At 41.0% G+C, this 7,498-nt stretch overlaps 1 pseudogene; it reads left to right on the forward strand.

Moving 5' to 3' along the window:
* Positions 1-320: 320 nt before the first annotated feature.
* On the forward strand, positions 321-6,134 carry LOC146041508 (uncharacterized; annotated as a pseudogene).
* The last annotated feature ends 1,364 nt before the right edge of the window (positions 6,135-7,498 follow it).

Consider the following 7,498-nt stretch of genomic DNA (forward strand, 5'->3'; position numbering starts at 1 on the left):
TCGTAAAGGCACAATCACTCTCTATTGGACAAAACCATGTGCACTGCAGGTGGGGCTGATGTAACATGTGCAAAGAGAGTTCGATTTGGGCGGGGTTTGGACTTCAAACTGATATCTAAGTTGCAGTGTAAAAATAAAGCAGCCAGTGTTTACCCTGCACAGAATCAATAATACACCCAAATCTAACTCTCTCTGCACATGTTACATCAGCCCCACCTGCAGTGCACATGGATTTGTCCATTAGTGAGTGATTGTGCCTTTGTGAGTAAACCAGAATAACCCCCTATGTCGGGAAGACAGAGCGTACTTTACGTGAGAGGATGGCCGGCCACAGATCCTCGATCAAGGCTGCTCTTGCCAAAGGGCAGAGTGATCAGCCTGTGGCGCGGCACTTCGTGACAGCTAAACACACTATCCCTATGTTGAGGTACATTATTATTGATCATGTGCCAGCTACCATCAGAGGGGGGAATAGGTCATTGACGCTCCTCTGGTGTGAGGCCCAGTGGATCCACAGATTGGGGACACTGGCGCCGAAGGGATTAAATTAATTGGCTGGCCTCCACTGCTTCATCTGATTTCTTGGTATCTATTTGTGCTATTTATATTTATACAGTATATTTCTGTTTTTTATTTACATGCATTACTGTTTTGATAGTTCTCTACATCGATGTTCTCTATGATTCTGCATATACTGTATCTATGCTATGCATTTATATAATGCTATTTATCTAATGTATATGAGAAATGGGTTTACATGTTTTTAATGTTGCACTATTCTGTGTTTAAATTGTTATTGGTGTTTCTGTGTTTTTCATTGTAGACGCAGCTTTGGTTGCTGCGGCAACCATAGGACGCCTGGACGTGAAGTGCGTGTGATCCGGAGTAAGGGCTACGTCAGGACGCCTGCTGGCGCGGACGTGATTGACCTGGCCGGGTTTGATGACGTCACTCCATGGCGGGCGTGGTGGATGCCGGGCGACGGAGGGCGTTCTGGTATGTATGTATTTAATGTAATTTGCACTGTGGTTTTTTCAATTGTTGGTCCTGAGGAAGAAGCGTGAATAAAGCTTTGAAACGTTGACCTGACCTAGGGGGTATGTGAGTGTCATTTTTGTCGATCGAGTGCCACCTCCACGCTGTCTGTATATATAATATATATATATATATATATATATATATATATCTTTTATTCTAATGTATAACATGTTGCTGATTCAGTACTCCTGTTTAATAAGTGAGTTATATACTGCTTTAAATTCATTGTTTCCATTTTATTGTATAATATGTTGCCAATTCAATATTCCTATGGAATAAGTGAGTCTTATACCTTTGGTATGTTATAAAGACTCACCCATGTATTAAGAAAATGTTATTGGCCATACTACATCTATCAATTCTGTTTTCCATGTGAAGCTATTGAATCAATATTTGTCTGTAACTTGCAAAACCTGTATGTAGTTGAAATGTATTCCTAATAAGTAAAAAAATAAATAAAATAATTTAATTGGATGCATTACTCTATGGAATACATCCTAATGACAGGGTATATGTTTATGAGTTATCCTTTCTGGATTATATCCCAGTGACAGGGTATATGTTTATTTGTAGATCCATCTTCATGTTTCAAGCGAACAATTGCCTTAACAGTACTCTTAGCCACATTTTATTGTGACTATCATTGGTTGGGTATGTATTCCCATCCCCAATTGTCCTCTTTTTAAATGTTCTCATTTATCCTACAGTAATTATGTAATAATATTCACAGATTCAAGTGAATTTTTTAACAAGTATAAGGAATCTGATTAAATGGATATTCTTTTGACCGATTAATTCCTCGTACCCAGATTATGTATATCCCCAGATCTTTTCTTACCCGTATATAGGGGATTTCTTTGTAAATGCCTGTTTTAATTGTATGGCTTTACATCTGTGCCATGTAAATTCATAACCCCTGATGAAGTCGAAATGACGAAACGCGTTGGTTCAGTCTGATGCTTACGTTATGAATGTTTGAATTTTGAAACACTGGACTTACTGCTGCAAAAGAATTGTGTTTACATTTTTTATTGAAATTTTTTTTTATTAAAAAATTATTTTTATATCCAGCAAATTGTTGTATTACCACTTGAGAAGTGTATGCTGGAGGTGGCACTAATATTCTATACACGGTCTGGTGCCCAAGATGGCTGCCTCACCTTTTGCATGCTACTGAACATCTGCTTAAAACAGCTTAAAAATTCAATATAACCAACCTCTTAATCATCATAAATATCCAAGGACTTACCTCCAACTTGTACTACTCTCCGTGGACATCCCATCAAAATCAACAGATTGCATTCCTACGCTGAGATACACACTGGATTGAAACCTCTGCATCTCTTCACTGAGAACTCCTTCAGTTTGGCATCTCCTGCACTCTGCATTGGATACCCCAAACAAGGTACTGTGGACTACAATATATCTTTAGCTCAATCCAGGATCTTCCTTAGACTTCAATTCACCTCTGTGCTCTGAGCAACAAATAACTCCATCATTTTTTGCATTAATAAGCTCAGTTTCTGAATTGCTTAAGGATCACTGTTCATTTCAAATAGCAGGGCCCCAACCATCCCCCAGCCAGGATACTGTACATGTTATCTCTACCAGCACAAGGAGTCTACATCAAAGGCCTCTCACTGAGATTTTCACACCTACATAATTAGGAATTTGACTAACACCTTTTCACAAGCCTGCTTTGTCCTGGAAAAACTGACTAATTCAGCAGCAGAAAAGAAAAGCTTAATATATCCATGGGATTAAAGAAAAGCTATAGGTTATAGCAGTGACTGAGACAATTTAGGCTCCATTCAAGAACCCATAATGATCTCTGGATCATACACCGAATTGGAAAAACACCATAACTGCTTTCTCTCCCTCTTTCAACATCAAATGCATTCCATACTTATAGTAAGCCCATCATTGATGAACCAATGTATAAGTATACCTCCAGCTTCATTATTTCACTCCGCCCACAATGTGCTGCAGTTCCTATTACTCCAGCACAGGCTTATTTTCTCTAAGACCTTGGCATTTAAAAAAAGGAAATAAACAGACGCAGGTGTGGGAAGCGAGCAGGCTGGAAACGTTTTTCTCCCTGTAACCACCGAGGTCCCTTACTCACCTGTGCACCTCCAGTTCAAAAGAGAAAACAAATAGAAGTGGTACCAAACAGACGGCCCTATAATTGGAAGGACAGAACTGTCAATCCTCGCTTTGTGACTCCCATACCCAGAGCCCCAGTGCTTAACATAAAGAAAACTGCAGGCTCTCTGGTATGCCCAATCAGGTCTGTCCTTTCTAATGCCAGATCTATAAGAAACAAGACTGCTACAATTGCTGACCTTATTGAAGCTTCAGATCTAGCCTGTATTACAGAGACTTGGCTAGACGAAAATGCAGCACCTATCTTGGAAGCTGCAGTCCCAAAAAACTTTTCTGTCATACACAACCCAAGACTGGAACGCAGGGGAGGCGGGGTGGCTATCTGCTTCAAAAAAATCACTCAAACTTAGGGTCCACCCTATGGAAAGCACTCACTTGAGTGCATTGCTGCCCAGAGTTCGACAGGATTAGGTTTCAGAGTACTCCTCATTTATCGCCCCCCTGGAGATGGAAAGTTATTTCTACAAGAACTTGCAGACACTGTTGCTAGTCTAGTTCTGGAGCACCAAAGATGGCTCATCCTCAGGGACTTCAATGCATGGGTTGATGACGAGCTCTCACACCTTGGCCAAGACCTTCTGTGCACAATGAATGGCATGGGCTTCACACAAATCGTTCCTTCTGCCACACATAAAAGTGGTCACACGCTAGATCTTGTCTTTCAGATTGGATTACAAATCACTGACCTAAAAATAAACCCAGTCATGTGGTCAGACCACCACTCCCTTTGGTTCTCAATTGCAACCCCTCAAAATAGATCTGTGCCAATGGAGCTGACCAGGTATCGTCCAAGAAGGGGTATGACTCCACAGGCTCTTGCAGCAAATCTGGATCTCTCTGCTTTACTGGGAGCTTGTGAAGATCCCTGTTCCCTAGTCCATAACTATAATAGGGATATAACGGCTGCAATTGATATTATAGCCCCAGCGCGTGTACAACGTCTCAAACCACATTGTCAAGCTCCCTGGTTTGACAGCAGTCTTAATGAGCTCAAGAAAAGGGGGCGTCGAATTGAAAGAAAATGGAGGAAGAATAACCTTTTGGAGGACAAGATAAAACTAACAAAGCATATTGAGGAATATCAATCAACAATAACCCGTAAGAAGTCAGAGTTCCTGTCAACTGAGATCATGGCAGCAAACAATAGGCCTGCTCAACTTTTCCGCACAGTGGAAATGCTTTGCAAGCCAGCATGCCTGCAGCCTGATGAAACACTCTCCCAGGCAAGATGTAATGAGTTTGCTAAATTCTTCTCAGATAAAATATCCACCATCAGGGCAGGAATCTCCACAGTTCCTTCAGATGAGTGCCAAACTACCAAGCCTGACAATGTAAGCCACCTATCCTCATGGACCATTTTTGACCCAATGGATGTAAAGGACATTGCTGAAATTGTCCAGATTTTGCGTCCCACTACCTGTGATCTGGACCCTGCCCCAACCAAGCTCCTAATAGGTTGCATGGATATAATTGGCCCTATATTTGCAAAAATTGTTCAGTGCTCTTTGCAGACAGGAATTTTTCCTCAACCTCTAAAGGAAGCAATTGTTAGACCTCTTCTTAAAAACCTAGATCCAGACTGCATGAGCAACTACAGACCGGTATCAAACCTTACTTTTCTAGGAAAAGTCATTGAAAAAGTGGTTGCAAATCAACTAGAAACCCACCTGATATCTCATGATATGTATGATCCATTCCAATCAGGATTCAGGAGAAGACATAGCACTGAAACAGCCCTGGTATACAGTATGTGCTAAACGATCTTCTGATGGCAAGAGAGGTGACTGTTCAATCTTAATCCTTTTGGATCTCTCTGCAGCATTTGATACTGTGGACCATGGGCTTCTGATTGAGCACCTAACAAATTTTTCTGGACTGGATGGCACAGTGCTAAGCTGGTTTAAATCATTTCTTGCTGGCAGGTCACAGAGAGTTTCATCTGGAGTATACTCATCTTCATCCGTGCCATTGCCATGCGGTGTCCCACAAGGTTCTATATTATCTCCCATGCTTTTTGCAGTGTACATGCTGCCACTGGGTGAAATAATTAGGCGCCATAGCCTTGTCTACCACTGCTATGCAGATGACACACAGCTGTACTTGTCCTTTGCTCCCGGCACTGTAAACCCAATAGCAACCCTAAACGGCTGTCTAGCTGAGCTCCAGGAATGGATGAGTGCCAGTTGGCTGAGACTGAATCCTGATAAAACAGAGGTCCTTATGATTGGATCTCAACATCAAAGGACAAGACAGCAGCACAGCCACCCAACTGGACTGACACTTGGGGATACAGAATTACAAAACTCTGATCATGTGCGGAACCTTGGTGTGGTACTAGATGGTGGATTGACACTTAAACATCAGCCACAATCAAATCCTTATTTTTTCACCTGAGAAACATAGCCAGAATCAAACACTTAATCCCATCGGAAGACCTGCCAAAAGTCTTACATGCATTTGTATCATCTGGTTTGGATTACTGCAATGCCCTTTACCTTGGTCTACCAGCAAAAGAACTGCACAGATTACAGCTGGTACAAAACACAGCTGCCAGGCTGTTAACTAAATAGCCCCGCTCTAGCCACATTACTCCCATTCTCTACTCCCTTCACTGGCTGCCAATAAAATGGCGAATAATTTTCAAGATCAATCTATTGAGTTTCAAAGCACTACATGACCAAGGCCCAAGGTACCTGAAGCAGCTTCTGATTCCATACTGTCCCACCCGATTACTGCGGTCTGTAGATGAAGGACTTTTAGCAGTACCTAGGATCTCCCGTAATTCCTCTGGGGGTCAAGCTTTTAACCACTCAGCTCCGACTTTATGGAACTCACTTCCCCGCACAGTTTGAGAGACCCCCACTCTAGAATGCTTCAAAAACAGACTCAAGACTTTCCTATTTACTCAAGCGTTTCCTTCAGTCCCTTAAGTATTGTTTATGAAAAGCTTTTCTGTACTGTATTACATTCATTCTATATGTTAAGCGCCTTGAGTCCTATTGCAGAAAGAGCGCTATATAAATAAAATTATTATTATTAATTATTAATATAGGCGCACTCAATATATTTCTTTCTTGCTGTTTCTATCTTTTCCCCCCACTAACAGGGGGACTTATAGAGTTGCTGCCTGGATTCATATATAGCGCAGGGAAAGGGTTAATTTTGTATCCAGTGAATTAAACCCAAGAGGCTTACAAATAAATAAAAAGGCCACCTTCGATTCATCAACTGTAGAATTTCATGATGAATGGGATAAAATAATCAGTAACTGTTCTTTTCGCCTTATGAAACTGATTATAGAGGAGAGAAAAAGGGAAATCAATAGATTAAACCTAGAGATCACCAAATTGGAGGATTTAGTTAAACCTTTTGTGGAATCTAATGAATATAAAGATTTCGCTAAAAGAATAAAATTCTCTATAAAAAATCAGATAAATTTCTTTTAGATAAAAAAATAAGGAAATTTTATAGAGATAAAAAGGAAGCAGATATGGAGGGGGAGGAGGAGGCCAGTATACACAGCCCTGGATGCCCCCATTTCAGTCAAAAAAGGATACAACCTAATAAACCAAAACCCAGATCCCCATACAGACAAAGAGAGCAAACTTTTAGAGAAAGACGGGATGATAGGGATACACAGAGAGAGAAGGAGGAGGGTAACACCACAGAGACAACATTATGAAAGATTTGATAACTACAGAACCACACAGAATCACCCCCCCATGGCGACCAAAGTCTCCTAATAGAATTCATAGGAGGTTCAGAAACTGAGAAGTGGGGGGCAGAATGAGATATCCTGATAGAGATTCCCCGATACAGAGACCAGAACAGGGAAGAACAAAGAACCATGCAGATTTCCCAAAAAGAAACTACACTTTGAACATGTTCAGAATTATGAACATGAGTCCCCTACACAACATCACAGAGATCAAGCCACCACACCCATAAATGTGCAAAACAGGTATGGTCCTCTAAGACTAAATCCGGATAGGATTCATTTTTTAGAAAGAGGCCACGGAAACGACCGTTGGAGATAGTGATGTTTAAACAAAAAAGAGGGGAAAAAGGGGAGGAATAAAAAGACCAAATAAAATGGAAAGAAGAAGAGAAGAAAAAAATGACTCGACCAACCCAATCAGGATGTACCACGAACAGAAGGTACCATGAAAATTTTTAATATTAGTTCTCACAGCTTGTCGGCTATAGAATTGAGAGTCTTAGGGAAGGGCCTGAAATATGCTCCAACGAACAATATTAATAAGTTCAAAAGCTTTGTGGACGTCCACAAATTCAT

This window comes from Crinia signifera, chromosome 19, assembly GCF_055691185.1.
Source record: "Crinia signifera chromosome 19, ASM5569118v1, whole genome shotgun sequence".
Classification (NCBI taxonomy): domain Eukaryota; kingdom Metazoa; phylum Chordata; class Amphibia; order Anura; family Myobatrachidae; genus Crinia; species Crinia signifera.